This window comes from Balearica regulorum, chromosome W (assembly GCF_011004875.1).
Source record: "Balearica regulorum gibbericeps isolate bBalReg1 chromosome W, bBalReg1.pri, whole genome shotgun sequence".
NCBI lineage: Eukaryota > Metazoa > Chordata > Aves > Gruiformes > Gruidae > Balearica > Balearica regulorum.
The window spans coordinates 28123667-28141574 of record NC_046219.1 but is presented as its reverse complement, the minus strand read 5'-3'; the positions used below and the strand labels follow the sequence as shown (position 1 = coordinate 28141574).

At 46.6% G+C, this 17908-nt stretch overlaps 1 protein-coding gene across 1 annotated transcript in view; it reads right to left on the bottom strand.

Moving 5' to 3' along the window:
- Positions 1-17908, bottom strand: part of LOC142599156 (3-hydroxy-3-methylglutaryl-coenzyme A reductase-like) — a 695832-nt gene that overhangs the window by 648677 nt on the left and 29247 nt on the right. The window lies entirely within an intron of this gene.

Sequence of the window (17908 nt, the reverse complement as noted above, 5' to 3'; positions counted from 1 at the left end):
CCCTCCATCCCAGCACTCCAGTCGTGGGAGTCATTCCACCAAGTCTCACTAATACAGATAATATCATAGCTCTGGGAACTGATCAACGCTTCCAGTTAATTCTACTTGTTTCTCATACCATGTGTGTTGGTGTAAAAGCATTTCAGATGTGCTCCTGAGTGTCTAAAGAGTTGGACACTCACTAAATAAATGTTCTCACAGCAGCTTCTTCTGATATTTAACAAAGCACATGAAAACAGTCATGTAAAATCCAGAGGACACAGTCACATAGTGTAGAAAACTACACGCAACTTTAGGGATTTTGTTTGGTAATACAAGTTTAAGAACAGGGCCACGTCTGGAAGCCACCAGGAGTGAGGCCAACAGCTCATTAAACTATCTCACTTTGTTGTTGTTTAAACCAGCAGGCAGCTAAAACAACCACACAACCCTTAGCTCACTACCCCTCAGTGGGATGGGAGAGAGAGAATTGCAAACAAAAGTAAAACTCGTGGGTTGAGATAAAAACAGTTTTATAGGATGGAAAAGGAAGAGAATAATAATAATGATGATAAAAGAATATACAAAACAAATGATGCACAGCACAATTGCTCACAACCCGCTGAATGATGCCCAGCTAGTTCCTGAGCCACGGCCCTCCACGGCCAACTACTCCCAGCTTATATACTGAGCATGACGTCATATGGCATGGAATATCCCTTTGTCCAGTTTGGGTCGGCTGTCCTGGCTGGGCCTCCTCACACCTTCTTGTGCACCTCCTGCAGAAGGCTCATGCCCCCTCGCTGAAAAGTCCTTGACTTAATTGTAAACACTGCTTAGCAACAACTAAAACATTAGTGTGTTATCAACATTGTTTTCATACTAAACCCCAAACACAGCGCTATACCAGCTACTAGGAAGAAAATTAACTCTATCCCAGCCGAAACCAGGACACGCTTGAAAAATTTTCCTGCTTTGCAAGGTAGAGAAGAATAAATCATAATTTGCATTATACTGAGGCTGATGTCATCAATTACCTGATGTTTACTGTCTTCTCTCTTTATGCTGTAAGTTTATGTAGCCCCTTTAAGACAGTCTCTTAGCTACCGACACGTCATTGTTTGTGGTGAAATACCTAAGAACAATCCAATGTCCTTGAGTTACCTACAAAAACAAAATCACTTAATGAGTAATCTGAGCATTGAAAAATCTGTCAGCAACTTTAAAAATGTAAATTATGCAAATCATATAAATTGCCTATTATGTAACTAACTGGAGTGATTCATTTCAACAAGCTTGCATGGAGATTTGTGGGGTGGTAGGCTTTTTGCTATTAATTCACCACCAGTGAATGGAGAGCGCTGTACACTTAGTCCGAAAGCAATTTTGATCAATAAAGGTGACAAAAATGCGGATTTGGACCCAAAGCCTGTGAGATGAGCAGGAAAAAAAATAATTCCAAGTTTTAATAACAAGGAAGAAAAAAACTTTACATACAGTTTATATCTAACTGACCCTCTGTACTGTCCATGCTATTTCAATGTGTAAACATGGCTGGATCTCACATTTCACCAAACATTTCCCTGCAGGAGCTCTGCAGGGAGGGCTCTGCTCTGTGCACTTGAAATGTTGTGATACAGAGATGAGTTAAAGGCCTGACCCCACACATGCATCCAGTTTCCCTGACATAGACAGATGTATAAGAATGGTTTTAAATGAAGTTGAACAGAACTTAAGTGGCTGGAAAGAATGCATTTACCTTCCATTTCAATCTCTATTTCTCTCCACCTGTCTGACCAAATGTCTTTTGTGTCTGCTGCGTCTTATCTTCAAGAAGTGCAGAAAAAAGTTCTTTTTAAGATACCTTTAAGTTATGCAGGTGCACTCACTATAGAGTCTCCAAGCCCAAGGTGCCAAGCAGCTCAGTAGCTTCAGGGCTGTGTCGTCGCTGCCTTTTACATGACTGGTGAGGGGATTTGGGGCTGATCTGGGGCGGGGGGGGGTGGTGGTGGTGTGTGTGTGTAAGCCACTTTTGCTCACCTATTTTGTCCAGTCCTACGGGGAGTTTGCCCAGCTTAGGGTAACATTTGTTTTCTGCCTTGCACTACTGCGTAGCACCTCAGACTACGGGGCAGAACTACTTAGCTGCAACTAGGGTATTTCAAAGAATTTTCATTTCAAAACAGAAAAGTAGACACCCTCTTCTATCTTTTTTCAAGCATCTGTAGTAATGCTATCATGCACCTCAACTAAGCAAAAGAGATTATCTGTATCACCAGAGAAAGAAGTGAAGCCTTAGAAACTACCCCTTGTGAAATGCTAAAGTGCATTTTTGACTCATTTTTACTTTTCCTAGCTATCTTACTCAATACAGATTCCTTCTAACTGCATTATGGTCACATTAACTAAAGCTGATCTGTATACAAAAGAAAACCTAATTTTTTCTCTTAGAAGCATAAGGAAACTTTTAAACCATTACCCAAACCTTTTGTTGACTATTTTCTTCCTTTATTTCAACACAGGACTCTTCTCTACAATTAGGTAAGCACATGCAATGTGTACATACTATGGCAGCTACCTGGGATGTGGTTCCAGCTTCAGCAACAGTCAGGTCCCTGCTGGATTGTACTGTGCCCCTTAAGTCATTCCAGTTCAACTGCATGGCTATACTCCAAGCTAGCTCTGATATATCAGGACTTTTAAACAAATTATTACTATGCTGGGAGAGTATGCTTATGCAATGTCTCATTTGGAGGTGTTTGACTTATGCTAATATTTTATATAATTTATTTGAGGGAGGCAGGGGACACCACCACTGTGTGGGGATACTGATAAAGGAAAGACAGACATACTGTTTACTTTCGATGCAGCATAAAGGCTTGTTACAAAAATAGCTAAGGGAAAAAAAATAATCTAAATAATTCCAGGTTTGGGAACTGCAATACCAAATTTAACTGGTACATACTGGACATTTCTGCCTCTTTTTCAAAATGGAGGCTTTTCCATCTAGAAACAAGGGTGCAAAACCTGCACCATTCAGATGAGAACCTCAACAGGCTGGATTTCTGCCTTTCCAAACTGGTGAATGATTCCCATTTCACCCCTACTAACAACTTGTTATCCTACACAAGGAATAAACTGGGATATTCCTGACAAAGATTTTGCACAGTTTTTTTTACCTTTCACTGCATAAGAAACCAGAGGGGAGACACTGCACTGTACATACAAGTAAAGCAATGACTGCTCCAGCAGACCGACTGGCTCCAGCCCACAGGTCGACTAAAATAGCGGTTACTTTCACACGGCCGGTCCCGTCCGCCGGCCCCCCACTCCCCTCCGCCCCACTGCCGAGACCACCCGCGTTAAGGTGAGACGTCCCCAACAGCTGCGCAAGGCGGCCCGCCACCGTGACTCCGCGCGGCCCTCAGTCCACCCGGGGCGGCCCCCAGCGGGAAGGGCGACCTTCACCCCCCTGCTCCCAGCCCGACGAAGGCACCACGCACACCACCGCGCCTGAGCGGGCAGGGCCTGTGCGGCACCGCCAGGCCACAGGGTGGCGCAGCCGCGCCGCTCGCTCCGCTGCCTGCATTCAGGCCCTCCGCCCGGGGCTGCGTGCAGCAGATCACACTATGGAGACGCCCCCTGTTACCATGATGCCCATCACGAGCGGCACCATCAACATGATGGAGTACCTGCTCCAACATAAGCGGCAGGCGGGCTGCAGGCCGGCAGGCAGCTCCCTCCCACCACTAAGGAGAGCAACTGCTGCTGCGAGATCACCGTCATCTCAGCCGCCGGCTAAAGAGCTGATCCTAAAGACCAGGGATCTTCGAGCGAGGGAAAAAAGTCGGACAAAGGTGGTATAAGCCGGTGGGGTGAAGCGGGGTGGGGTGCTGTGATTACCCGAGGCCACGCTGTGGAGAAAGCCCCAGTGACCCGGGAGGAGACAGGGTAATTGACATTCTGTTTCTGCCCACCACAAGAAGCATTTTGGATCAGAGCCTGGAGAGCTTGCTGCACTGGCTGCACAGTCTGTGTGACAACATGGAGCTGGAGAACTTTCTGGACGACGAGATGGTGTTCTTCCTGAAGGGGTAGCAACCCAGCCCCTTTGTGCTGCAGGCACAGCCATCCATAGATAAAAAGGGGATGCCCTGGCATTTGTGCTATCTGGGCCAGCCAGAAATAAGGGACAAGAACCGTCACGTGCTGGTATGCAACTGCATACTTTAGATGACCCGACAGACTTCCTGATGGAGATGGGCTTTCGCATCGACCAGGAGTTTGTGGCCAAAGGGCAAGTGTTTAACCTGGCAAGCAGCTAAAACAACCACACAGCTGTTTGCTCACTCCCCTCCTCCTAGTGGGATGGGGGAGAGAACTGAAAATAGAAAAAAAAAATAAAAAAAAAAAAATCATGGGTTGAGATTAAGACAGTTTAATAGGGCAGAAAAGGAAGATAATGATAATAATAATAAATAAAATATACAAAACAAGTGATGTACAGCACAATTTCTCACCACTTGATGCTCAGCAAGACCCCTAGCTGCCCTGCCTCCCGGCCCACCCCCCAGTTATATCTGGAGCATGACGTCATATGGCATGGAATATCCCTTTGGTCAGTTTGGGTCAGCTGTCCTGGCTGTGTCCCCTCCCAGCTTCTTGGGCGCTCCCTGCCTTCTCATTGGCAGGCCAGTATGAGAAGCTGAAAAGTCCTTGACTGCTTAGCCACAACTAAAAACATCAGTGTGTTATCAACATTATTCTCATCCTAAATCCAAAACATAGCACTATACCAGCTGCTAGGAAGAAAATTAACTCTATCCCTGACAAAACCAGGACAGTATCCACCCCTTATTCTATATCATCTACGTCATGTCCAGGTCCCACACTTTCCAATGCACTGTAATTAATCACCACCACTTTTCCTGTCTTTTGATATATGCACACAGATATCATTCCCTTAATCAATGGACCACCGCTGTGAAAAGTCTATAAAATGTCCATAAATATCCACAAAATGTCCATTGAGTTCCTTTAGTCCAATGACTTAAGGCTCCATCTCTCATAACAGTCTCTCAGGACAGGGGAGATGGTGCGTGATGTTGGATTGTTGCATGCTGCATCCGGATCTTGTAGCTGATGGATCTGTTGTGGTTCATGCTCATGGTGTGCAGGCTGAAGATGTCAATCTCAAGAAAGTTGCTGGGCGCTTCTTGCTGAAGCCAGTTCTGGTTTCATCACCTCTGCGTCTTGCTCGGTTTCATCAAAGTACATTCTTCATTAATCTGGACAATTTTTACTGTAATACTGTTACTATGGCATATAGCAATTATAATAATGATGACATGCATTATCATATAGCAATTAGCATCGTACAACTAAAATCATTGGCTATTCTCATGGAAAATCAAATCCTTCCGCATTACCCACCAAGTGCACCCAGGTCCTTGAGCAAAAGCAATCCTATGGATGGGTTTGCCTTTGCCCAGAGAAGGAGTAATCCAGACTGTCTCCCCTAACATATTCTTCATGTGCACTACGGGGGCTTTACCCCTTCTACAGTACCTAAAAGTTTTGATTGGGCAGGGCCAGCTCGATTGGTAGATCCCCTAGTGCTGGCTAACCAGGTGGCCTTTGCTAAATGTGTATCCCAGTGTTTGAGGGTCCCACCACCCATTGCTCTCAGGGTAGTCTTTAGCAGTCCATTGTATCATTTGATTTTCCCAGAGGCTGGTGCATGAAAGGGGATGTGATACACCCACTCAATGCCATGCTCTTTGGCCCAGGTGTCTATGAGGTTGTTCCAAAAATGAGTCCCGTTGTCTGACTCAGTTCTCTCTGGGGTGCCATGTCGCCACAAGACTTGTTTTTCAAGACTCAGGATAGTGTTCCGGGCAGTGTCATGGGGCACGGGATATGTTTCCAGCCATGCAGTGGTTGCTTCCACCGTTGTAAGCACATGGCGCTTGCCTTGGTGGGTTTGTGGGAGCGTGATGTAATGAATCTGCCAGGCCTCCCCATATTTATATTTTAGCCATCGTCCTCCATACCAAAGAGGCTTTGACCACTTGTCTTGCTTGATTGCAGCACGCATTTCACATTCATGGATGACCTGTGCAATAGCGTCCATGGCAAAGTCCACCCCTCGAGCACGAGCCCATCTATATGTCGCATCTCTTCCTTGATGGCCTGAGGTGTCATGGGCCCACCGAGCTAGAAATAATTCACCTCTATGTTTCCAGTACATATCTACCTGAGTCAATTTAATGTTAGCAGCCTGATCCACCTGCTGGTTGTTCTGGTGTTCCTCAGTGGCCCGACTCTTGGGTACGTGGGCATCTACATGACGTACCTTTACAACCAGCTTCTCTAGCCGGGCAGCAATATCTCGTCATAGTGGGGCAGCCCAGATGGGTTTGCATCTGCGTTGCCAGTTGCTCCGCTTCCAGTGCTGTAACCACCCCCACAGGGCATTGGCCACTGTCCATGAGTCAGTGTAGAGGTACAGCATTGGCCACTTTTCTCAATCAGGAATATCTAAAGCTAGTTGCATGGCTTTCACCTCTGCAAACAGGCTCGATTCACCTTCTCCTTCAGCAGCTTCTGAAACTTGTTGTGCAGGACTCCATACAGCAGCCTTCCACCTCCGATGCTTTCCCAAAATGCGACAGGACCATCAGTGAACAGGGCATATTGCTTCTCATTTTCTGGTTGTGGTGGGTTAACCCTGGCTGGAGGCTAGGTGCCCACCAAAGCCGCTCTATCACTCCCCCTCCTCAACTGGACAGGGGAGAGAAAACATAATGAAAGGCTCTTGGGTCGAGATATAGGACAGGGAGAGATCACTCACCAATTACCGTCACAGGCAAAACACATTCAACTTAGTAAAAAATTAATCTAATTTATTACCAAGCAAAACAGAGTAGAGCAATGAGAAATAAAACCAAATCTTAAAACACCTCCCCCAACCCCTCCCTTCTTCCTGGGATCAACTTTACTCCTGAATTCTCTACCTACTCCCCTCAAGCGGCACAGGGGAACGGGGAGTGGGGGTTGTGGTCAGTTTGTCACATGTTGTCTCTGCCACTCCTTCCTCCTCAGGGGGAGGACAACTCACACTCTGCCCCTGCTCCAGCATGGGGTTGCTCCCACGGGAGACAGTCCTCCATGAACTTCTCCAATGTGAGTCCTTCCCACGGGCTACAGTTCTTCACAAACTGCTCCAGTGTGGGTCTCTTCCACAGGGTCACAAGTCCTGCCAGAAAACCTGCTCCAGCATGGGGTCCTCTCTCCACGAGTCCACAGGTCCTGCCAGGAGCTTGCTCCAGCGCAGGCTTCCCATGGGGTCACAGCCTCCTTCAGGTGCCTCCACCTGCTCCAGCGTGGGGTCCTCCACGGGCTGCAGGTGGAATCTCTGCTCCCCATCATCCTCCATGGGCTGCAGGGGGACAGCCTGCCTCACCATGGTCTTCACCATGGGCTGCAGGGGGATGTCTGCTCTGGCGCCTGGAGCACCTCCTCCCCCTCCTTCTTCACTGACCTTGGTGTCTGCAGAGTTTCTCACATCTTCTCACTCCTCTCTGTGGCTGTAAAAGCTGCCACTAGTTGCTTTTTATTTTTCCTTCTTAAATATGTTATCACAGAGGTGCTACCACCGTTGCTGATTGGCTTGGCCTCGGCCAGCGGCAGGTTCATCTTGGAGCCGGCTGGTACTGGCTTTGTTGGACCTAGGGGAAGCTTCTAGCAAGAAGCCACCACTGTAGCCCCCTCGCTACCAAAACCTTGCCACACAAAGCCAAAACACTGGTAGTTTATGATATGGTGGGGCCTCTTTAGCACGCATCACCTCTGCCTCTGGCGATATTCGGAAATCTGGCCAGTCTGTGATCATTTCCAGAATTCCTGGACGATTGGGGTTTCCTATTTGAGCCTGTCGTGTGACCAGTGCGACCCACTTACTCCACGTAGCATCAGTTGCATGATGTGTAGAGGGAACCCTTCCTTTGAACATCCAGCCCAGCACTGGCAATCAGGGTGCTCAGAGGAGCTGTGCTTCAGTACCAATCACCTCCGAAGCCTCTTGAAACCCTTCATAGGCTGCCAATATCTCCTTTTCCGTTGGAGTGTAGCGGGCCTTGGATCCTCTGTATCCCTGACTCTAAAACCCCAGGGGTCGACCTCGAGTGCCCCCTGGTGCTTTCTGCCAGAGACTCCATGTAGGGCCATTCTCCCCAGCTGCGGTATAGAGCACATTTGGCACATCTGGTCCTGCCCGGACTGGCCCAAGGGCTACCACATGGACAATTTCCTGTTTAATTTGTTCAAAAGCTTGCTGTTGCTCAGGGCCTCATTTGAAATCATTCTTCCAGGTCACTCCATAAAGAGGGCTTACAATCAGATTGTAATTTGGAATATGCATCCTCCAGAACCCCCCAATGCCTAAGAAAGCTTGTGTTTCCTTTTTACTAGTCGGTGGAGACATAGCTGCTATTTTGTTGATCACATCCATTGGGATCTGATGGCGTCCATCTTGCCATTTTATTCCTAAAAACTGGATCTCCTGTGCAGGTCCCTTGACCTTACTTTGTTTTATGGCGAAACCAGCTTTCAGAAGGATTTGGACTATATTCTTCCCTTTCTCAAAACCTTCTTCTGCTGTGTTGCCCCATACGATGATGTCATCAATGTAGTGCAGGTGCTCTGGGGCTTCACCCTTTTCCAGTGCAGTCTGGATCAGTCCATGGCAAATAGTGGGGCTGTGTTTCCACCCCTGGGGCAGTCGATTCCAGGTGTACTGGATGCCCCTCCAAGTGAAAGCAAACCGTGGCCTGCACTCTGCTGCCACAGGGATCGAGAAAAACGCATTAGCTATATCAGTTGTGGCATACCACTTGGCTGCCTTTGACTCCAGTTCATATTGAAGTTCCAGCATGTCCGGCACGGCAGCACTCATCGGCGGCGTGACTTCATTCAGGCCACGATAGTCTACCGTCAGCCTCCACGCTCCATTGGACTTCCGCACTGGCCATATGGGACTGTTAAAGGGTGAGCAAGTCTAGCTGATGACTCCTTGGCTCTCCAGTTGACGAATCAGCTTATGGATGGGAATCAGGGCGTCTCGGTTGGTGTGATAGTGCCGCCGGCGCACTGTTGTGGTAGCGATCGGCACGTGTTGTTCTTTGACCCTGAGCAACCCCACAACAGAAGGGTCCTCCGATAGACTGGGCAAGGTAGACAGCTGTTCCATTTCCCCCGTCTCCAAGGCAGCTATTCCAAAAGCCCACCAGTAGCCTTTTGGGTCCCTTGAAATACCCTTTCCTGAGGTAGTCTATGCCCAGGATGCATGGAGCCATTCACACAGGGGTGCTTTTGCCACTCATTCCCAGTTAGGCTTACTTCAGCTTCCAGTACAGTTAGCTGTTGGGATCCCCCTGTCACTCCAGAAATACAGATGGGTTCTGCCCCTTCATAGCTTCATGGACTTAGGGAACACTGTGAACCCGTGTCCACCAGAGCCTTATACTCTTGCGGATCTGATGTGCCAGGGCATCGGTTCCACACAGTCCAATAAACCCAGCTGTCCCTCTCCTCCACCTGGCTGGAGGCAGGACCCTTCTAATCCTGCTCATCGTATTTGCTACTCAGTTCTCGTAAAAATGACTTAGAAATCCCTTCAAGTGGATCAGAAGTACGATCAGCCCTTCTACTCTGTCTGGGGAACTGCCCACTGGAAACTGGAGCGACATTTTTCCTGGAAGAATCCCCTTTTGTAATTGCTTTTACTTGCAGATTACATAGTTGTGCCTCTACGGTCGAGGTAGGTTTTCCATCCCACTTCCTCATGTCGTCTCCATGGTCATGAAGGTAAAACCACAGGGTGCCTCATGGTGTGTACCCTCTATCTCCTCTCTCTTGAGCAGAGGAATGCTTACTCCTCATAGGTGAGATACTGGTCCGTACAGGTGGGGAGTAGGTTATATCCTCTCTGAATTGCTGGAATTCCCGGGACAGTTTCTCCACAGCCGAGACGAGGGAGGAAGAGAGACTTTCTTCATATTGCCGGAGTCAGCTAGCCATTTTATCCACTGTTGGCTCCTCTTTGTCTTCCCAGTCCATTACTGCCCATGAGTTAGCATACAACGATGGTGCATTCCGTACATGGGTCCTGTGTACTGGACTTCATCAGGATCTGCGCGTAACTACGCATTGTCTGAGTCATAATAAGCCATCTCCTCCATGGCTAATTCCCTCAGGTACTGGATACCTCCCTCCATGGTGGTCCACTTGCCTGAATGACATACATCATCTTCACTGAAGGGATACCTTTCCCTCATGTCTGAAAGAAGTTGCCTCCAGAAGCTGAGGGCTTGTGTCTTTTTCCCAATTGCCTTGTCAATGCCCCCTTCCCTGGACAGGGATCCTAGCTGCTTAGCCTCCCTACCCTCTAATTCCAGGCTACTGGCCCCATTATCCCAGCATCAGAGCAGCCAGGTAATGATGTGCTCACCTGGAAGGTGGCTGAAATCTTTCTGCATATCTCGCAGCTCACTCAGGGAAAGGGATTGGGTGATTACCTCTGGTTCTGCCTCTTCCTCCTGTTCTCGTGATGATCCAGGTTCATCATCATCCCTTACTGAGTTGATTTTTTTTGGTGTGTATTTCTTCTTACGTATAGGGGTGATTGATACCAGCACGGGTTGGTTTTTTGGTTCAGCTGCAGTGCCTGTCACCAGGGTTGGAGTAGCCACAATCCCTGTCACGGGGGTTGGAATGGCTGCAGTACTTGTTGCAGGGGTTGGAGTAGTTGCAGTGCCTGTCATTTTGTAATCAGATCCAGAGACTTTCTCTTCCCTTTGAGGGTACTGCACAGTGTTGAACAGAGCTCAGTAGGCATGAGCCGGGTCCCAATGCATTGCAGTGATTTGCATCTCTCTGGAATTGCCAGGGTGACAGCATACCTTTTCCAAATATTCTACTAGTTTTTCAGGATTCTACTCTTGTTCAGGGATGAAGTTCCAAAACATCGGAGGTGCCCACCGTCCTAGGCATTTGCCCATGCTATCCCACACACCCGGCCACTCATAACTATCCAGCCTCGGGGCAGATCTCTGGGTGATATTTTTAAATAGTTGTTTAACCCTGAACAGGAACCGAAACACATTCAGGAGACCTAGCAATAAGAACATGCTGCTCTGAACATCCCAAGGGTATTCAAAATTCTCAAGAGCTGTTCTAACTAGCCTGAGGGAGAAAGGGAAGGTGAAGGTGAAAGTGTTCCCCCCCTGTCTCCCCCATAGATTGTTTCTCCATGGAAGAAAAGTGTGATTACTAATAATTCCCAGGAGACAGCACACGAGGTACGGAAGTGACAGCAATGCTGAATACACATAACAAATCATTCTCATGGCCAATAATGTTATCTTATCATAAGCGAGTAGTACACAATGCAGCAAAAGGAACCTTCTCATGCAGCTCCCAGAGAAGATAAATGGCACTGTAGGGAATACATAATACAAGTAAGGACTTACAGGAGACAGCCATGCAAACAAATAATACAACATTGTGTCCAGCAACTAATAAACTAATATAATGAATGCTTACAACTAATTTGTTTTAACACGCTTTGGTCAGAGCTATCGTTATCTCAAACCTTCGAGCCTCACATTGGGCACCAAAAGGACTGTCATGGTTTAACCCAACAGGCAGCTAAAACAACCACACGGTCGTTCGCTCACTTCCCTCTGCCAATGGGATGGGGGAGAGAACTGAAAAAGGAAAAAAACAAACAAAAAAAAATCATGGGTTGAGATAAAGACAGTTTAATAGGACAGAAAAGGATAATAACAATATTAATAATAATACTACTACTAAAAGAATATACAAAACAACTAATGAACAGCACAATTTCTTACCACCCGAAGTTGATGCTCAGCAAGAACTCGAGCTTCCCTGCCTCCTGGACCACCTTCCAGTTATATCTGGAGCATGATGTCATATGGTGTGGAATATGCCTTTGGTCAGTTTAGGTCAGCTGTCCTGGCTGTGTCCCCTCCCAGCTTCTTGGGTGCCTCATGTCTTCGCGCTGGCAGGGCAATATCAGAAGCTGAAAAGTCCTTGACTGCTTGGCAACAACTAAAACCATCAGTGTGTTATCAACATTATTCTCATCCTAAATCCAAAACATAGCACTATACCAGCTGCTAGGAAGAAAATTAACTCTATCCCTGCTGAAACCAGGACACTCCTGAAAGGGCATCAAGCCAGCCCCTTCATGTTGTAGGCATAGCTGTCCATAGATAAAAGGAGGATGCCCTGGCATTTGCACTATCTGGGCCAGCCAGAAATAAGGGACAAGAGCCGTCACGTGCTGGTACGCAACTTCATAGACATCACTACTTCCGATGACCTGATGGACTTCCTGAGATGGCCAAAGGGCACGTGTTCCACAAGGGCACGATGAAGATGATGCTGTACAAAAAGTCTTTCACATCCTAATACAAGGAAACATGGATAGCATTGAGCAACTATCCCTCTCCTACTTTGTAGAGCGTAATGTGGTAGCGCAAAAAGGATGTAGTTTCTGATGACACGAGGATCTTTGCTGAGCAACTAAAGGGGCAGCTTAACCGCAAAAAAAATAATTCCAAAAGGTTAATGTGATTGAAAAGCCAGGTAGTTAGTAGGCATTATTTTTGTTAGTGATTTTCTAAAATGCCTTTTGAGGGTGTATATTAGGTTTGTGTGGCAAGGTTTTGGTAGCGAGGGGGCTAAAGGGGTGGCTTCATAGAATCATAGAATCATTAAGGTTGGAAAAGACCTCTAAGATCATCAAGTCCAACCGTCCACCCAACACCACCATGCCTACTAAACCATGTCCCAAAGTGCCACGTCTACACGTTTTTTGAATGCCTCCAGGGATGGTGACTCTACCACCTCTCTGGGCAGCCTGTTCCAATGCCTGACCACTCTTTCGGCTATTCCAGTCTCAGCAACAGGCACTGCAGCTGAACCAGAGAACCAACCCATACCAGTATCAGTCATCCCTATACAGAAGAAGAAATGGACACAAAAGTCAACTTGTTTAGTAAAGGATGATGAAACAGGGCCATTATGAGAAGAAGAGGAAGAGACAGAACCAGAAATAACCATCCAATCCCTATCCCAGAGTGAGCTGCGAGATATACAAAAAGATTAGGCAAGCAACTTGTCACCTGGCTGATGACATGCTCAGATAGCTGGGCCAGTAGCCTGGACTTAGAGGGTAGAGAAGCCAAGAAGCTGAGATCCCTGTCTAGGGAAGGGGTCACTGACAAGGCGATTGGGAAAAAGACACAAGCCCTCGGCCTCTGGAGGTGACTCTTGTCAGGCATGAGAGAAAGGTATCCCTTCAGTGAAGATGATGTATGTTACCCAGGCAAGTGGACCACCATGGAGAGGGGTATCCAGTACCTGAGGGAATTAGCTGTGCGGGAGATGGTTTATTATGACCCGGACAACGTGCAGTTACCCATAGATCCAGATGAAGTCCAATGTACCCGACTCATGTGGCGGAGGTTTGTAAAGAGTGCACCACTAGCGTACGCCAACTCACTGGCAGTAATAGACTGGAAAGGCGAAGAGGAACCAACAGTGGATGAAGCGTCTGTCCAACTCCAGCAACATGAAGAAAATCTCTTCCTCCCTACAGGCCTGTGTCTCAGCTGTGGAAAGACTGTCTGAAAAAATAAAAAAAAAATCCTGTTGAAGAAACTGGCCCAGAAGGTCTGGCAACTCCAAGAGGTTACGTCTAATTCCCCACTTGTACAGACCAGTATCTCAACTATTAGGAAAAAGCGTTCTTCTGCTCAAGAGAGAGGGTATAGAAGGTATACACCACGAGGCACACTGGGAGGAGCGGCTAACACACCAGAAGGCTGTGCTGCCATTCAGCAGGATCTGGACAGGCTAGAGAGTTGGGTGGAGAGGAACCAAATGAAATTCAACAAGGGCAAGTGTAGGGTCCTGCACCTAGGGAGGAATAACCCCAAGCACCAGTACAGGTTGGGGGTTGACCTGCTGGGAAGCAGCACTGCAGAGAAGGACCTGGGAGTCCTGGTGGACAACAAGCTCTCCATGAGCCAGCAGTGCGCCCTTGTGGCCAAGAAGGCCAATGGTATCCTGGGGTGGGTTCAGAAGAGTGTGGCATGGCCAGCAGGTCAAGGGAGGTTATCCTCCCCCCCCCCGCTACTCTGCCCTAGTGAGGCCACATCTGGAGTACTGGAGACTCTAGTTCTGGGCTCCCCAGTTCAAGAAAGACAAGGAACTACTGGAGAGAGTCCAGCAGAGGGCTACAAGGATGATTAGGGGACTGGAGCATCTCTCTTAGGAGGAAAGGCTGAGAGAGCTGGGTCTGTTTAGCCTGGAGAAGAGTAGACTGAGAGGGGATCTGATCAATGCTTATAAATATCTAAAGGGTGGATGTCAAGAGGATGGGGCCAGACTCTTTTTAATGGTGCCCAGCGACAGGACAAGGGGCAACAGGCACAAACTGGAACACAGGAAGTTCCACCTGAATACGAGTAAAAACTTCTTCACTTTGAGGGTGACAGGGCACTGGAACAGGTTGCCCAGAGAGGTTGTGGAGTCTCCTTCTCTGGAGATATTCTAAACCCACCTGGACACGATCCTGTGCAACATGCTCTAGGTGAACCTGCTTTAGCAGGGGGGTTGGACTAGATGATCTCCAGAGGTCCCTTCCAACCCCTACCGTTCTGTGATTCTGTGATTCTGTGAGGCACCCTGTGGTTTTACCTGCGTGACCACTGAGAGGACATGAGGAAGTGGAATGGAAAACCTACTTCAAACCTAGAGGCACAGGTAGATGAATTGCAAGGAAAAGCAATCACAAAAGGGGATTCTTCCAGGAAAACTGCCTCTCCAGTCTCCAGCGGGCAGTTTCCCAGGCAGAGTAGGAGGACTGATCTTACTTCTGATCTTATGGAAGAAGCTGCTGATTCATATTTAAAAGAAGTGAGCAACAAGGATGCGATTCGAACCCACGTGCGCCACACAAATCCATTGGTTGGTAACAAATCCTATAGTAGTCGCCTACCTTTTAGGTGGAAAAAGTTATTAGTTATTCTATCCGGCTATGGGTGCACGGCCAGTTCAGTGTAAGGGAAGCTCATAGTCACTAAAATCAGTGAACCTTCTCATTTTCATCTCTTAGTCCTGTGATAACATTTGTGGATCTATATGGTAAACCTGAGTATCAGAGCACTAGTGTGGCTGAAAATCTAACTATTTAAAAACAAATCTGAGGTTGACCAGGTCCTTATCACAGTAATGCAAATTGACGTTAAAGATCAGGGTCAAATGGACTGGATTATGAAGTCAAGGTGTCGCTCTTTTCAGCAGCTGCAGGGATTATACTATGTAGAAACTACTACCTAGTGTCTTAGGATGTGGTTTCAAGTTAACTGACTCACTGCAGAAAGGATGATCTTGGTAACTGTCATGGTTTAGCAGGCAGCAGCTAAGCACCATGCTCACTCCTCACCCCCCCCCCCCCCCCCCCCCCGATGCTCCCTAGTGGGATGGGGAGGAGAATCGGAAGAAAAAGGTAAAACTCGTGGGTTGGGATAAGGATAGTTTACTAGGACAACAAAGGAAGAGGAAAACTTATAACAATATACAAAGTGGGTGATGCACAATGCAATTTGCTCACGCAATGACAGGACCCAACCCTCACAGGACCACACACTAAGCTGGTACTAGGCCCTTTTTATGCTGAGCATGATGTCGTAATGGTATGGAATACCCCCTTTGGCTAGTTTGGGTCACCTGTCCTGGCTGTGTCCCCTCCCAGCTTCTTGTGAAAATTAACTCTATCCTAGCCAAAAACCAGGACACTAACTTACAAGAAACCTACTCCTCTCTGCCCCCTCCTTCCCCCATATTTTCCTTAGAACAAACTTTTGCCAAATCAGTAAGTCAGTCCACCTGCTCTGGAGCTTCATTGCTAGTGAACAAGCAGGTGAAAGACAACTGAGAGCATGAAGAGAAAAGCAGCACGCCTTTTGGTGACAAACTGCTGTGGACCTTATTAGTAGGAAATTGGTCTCTGTCCCCAGGCTGAGGATTTGGCTTTTGGAAAGGCAAGCTAATATCTTGATTCTGAATAAATGGGGCTTGTTTCTAGACTTCATTCATACCAAGGGAATTTTGGTATTAGTAAAAGGTCAAGTAGAAACTTGCAGTTTTGTTTTTAAGATTGAGAAGTGTAAATGTGTATTCTGACAGGAGCTGGATCTTCAGTGTGCCTTCAGAAAGGCATTGATTTGTCTCTGCCACTTGAGCGGGAGGTTGTGGGCTTAAAACGCTGCGGATGTTCTGCAGATCACTCTCCTCTTTTAAAGGACTATCAGATTTTAAAATAGATTGAGCTGTTCTGAGGGCCTTTTACGTGAACTGCTTACTTAATGCTCAGGCCAAGGCTACATGGGCTAGAGGTTGCAAGTATTTTTGCAGGCCATTTCTGTAGTCTCTCAGGAACCCAGAGGTAATAGCGTGGCCTCCCCAGTGGGAAAGAAGCTGTGAATCTTGACTCTGTGGCTAATGTGGTACGTGAAATAGGTGCAGGCTGACAGACAGCGACCAGCAGGTAGATCGCAGTTTGGACAGGTAGTATGCACAAGGCAGTTGTAGGCCCTGCAATTACTTGGCCAAGTAGCTTGTTAGTGAAAACCAGCATTCACTCCTTTGAAAGCTGCAATGACGATACCTCTCCTTCCCCAAACCTAAGGGGAAGCTGTCTGAAAGATGTTGCGTTAGCAGGAATGAAACTTTATCAGAAAATGCCTTTCAAGCTTTCAAAGGAAGTCAGTGGGTTAAATGCTGAACAATGCCAAAGGCCTTAAACTGTTTAGATTCCACTCCTGTGAATGCCTCATTCTCTTCTTTCTTTGCTGTTCCCCTCCTCCCTCTGTGTTTAGCATAAATCAAAAAGCAGCAAAATACAAACCAATGATATAAAAGCCAGTTTTGTCCTTAATAGATTAGGAGAAGAGAGATAGGGACCCGAAGGTGTTGCAGGTAAAGGTTGGGAGCATGGTGAGGATTTCTTTCTGAAAGAAGTGTGACCTCGAGCTAGTAAATTGAATATTTAAATAGCCCACATTCTTAACTGGCTTGGATTGTACTGTCATTGTGTCACTGGAAAAAAAATATTAGAAGAGTATTTTGTGGGAAATCTGTTAGTAAGTGGCAGGAAAAGATGGCCTGTCTAAAAGCAGAAGCACAAATCTTGCAGGTGTTTATAGCTCATTATAACTTGAAAAAAAAAAAAATCAAAGAAAACTCCCCAAACTGGACTGATAACTTGTGTTTCTGTAGAGAAGTCTATATTTAAAATAAGATAAAGTATAATTTCTATTGAAAGGATTTTATTTTTATGTTGTACTTTGAGGATTTTGACTTGATTCAGTTACTTTTTTTCTTCCTGATCTTAAGTGTATTGCCCAAAGAGTACGTTGTACAAACAAAATTACTGCTTTAAATTAAAAGCGGTATCAATTCTGTATCATATCAGAAAAAGGTCATTAAGTATTCTTTAATTTTGCTTTATACTTGTACTACTTAGTTATGTTTTATAGGTTATAAAGCCTAGTGTGCATATAAAATATTTTTGTAAGAAGTTGTGCAAAAACCACTTATAGGTTCAGGCTATTAATCTTGTGATTGTACACTTCTTAGACTAATCTGTATGTTAGTCAATCGACTAACCTTTGCTTGCAGTGCTTTTTCTTTTTAAAAAGGTATTTCTAGTAATTCAGGAAAATAGGGTCAATTACATGGACTTATTTGCTGTGATGAGTTTTAGTAGTTGTCTACTTTCTAGGTGGAAAAAGTTATTGTTTCCAGCACTTGTAAACATTATACAGCAATG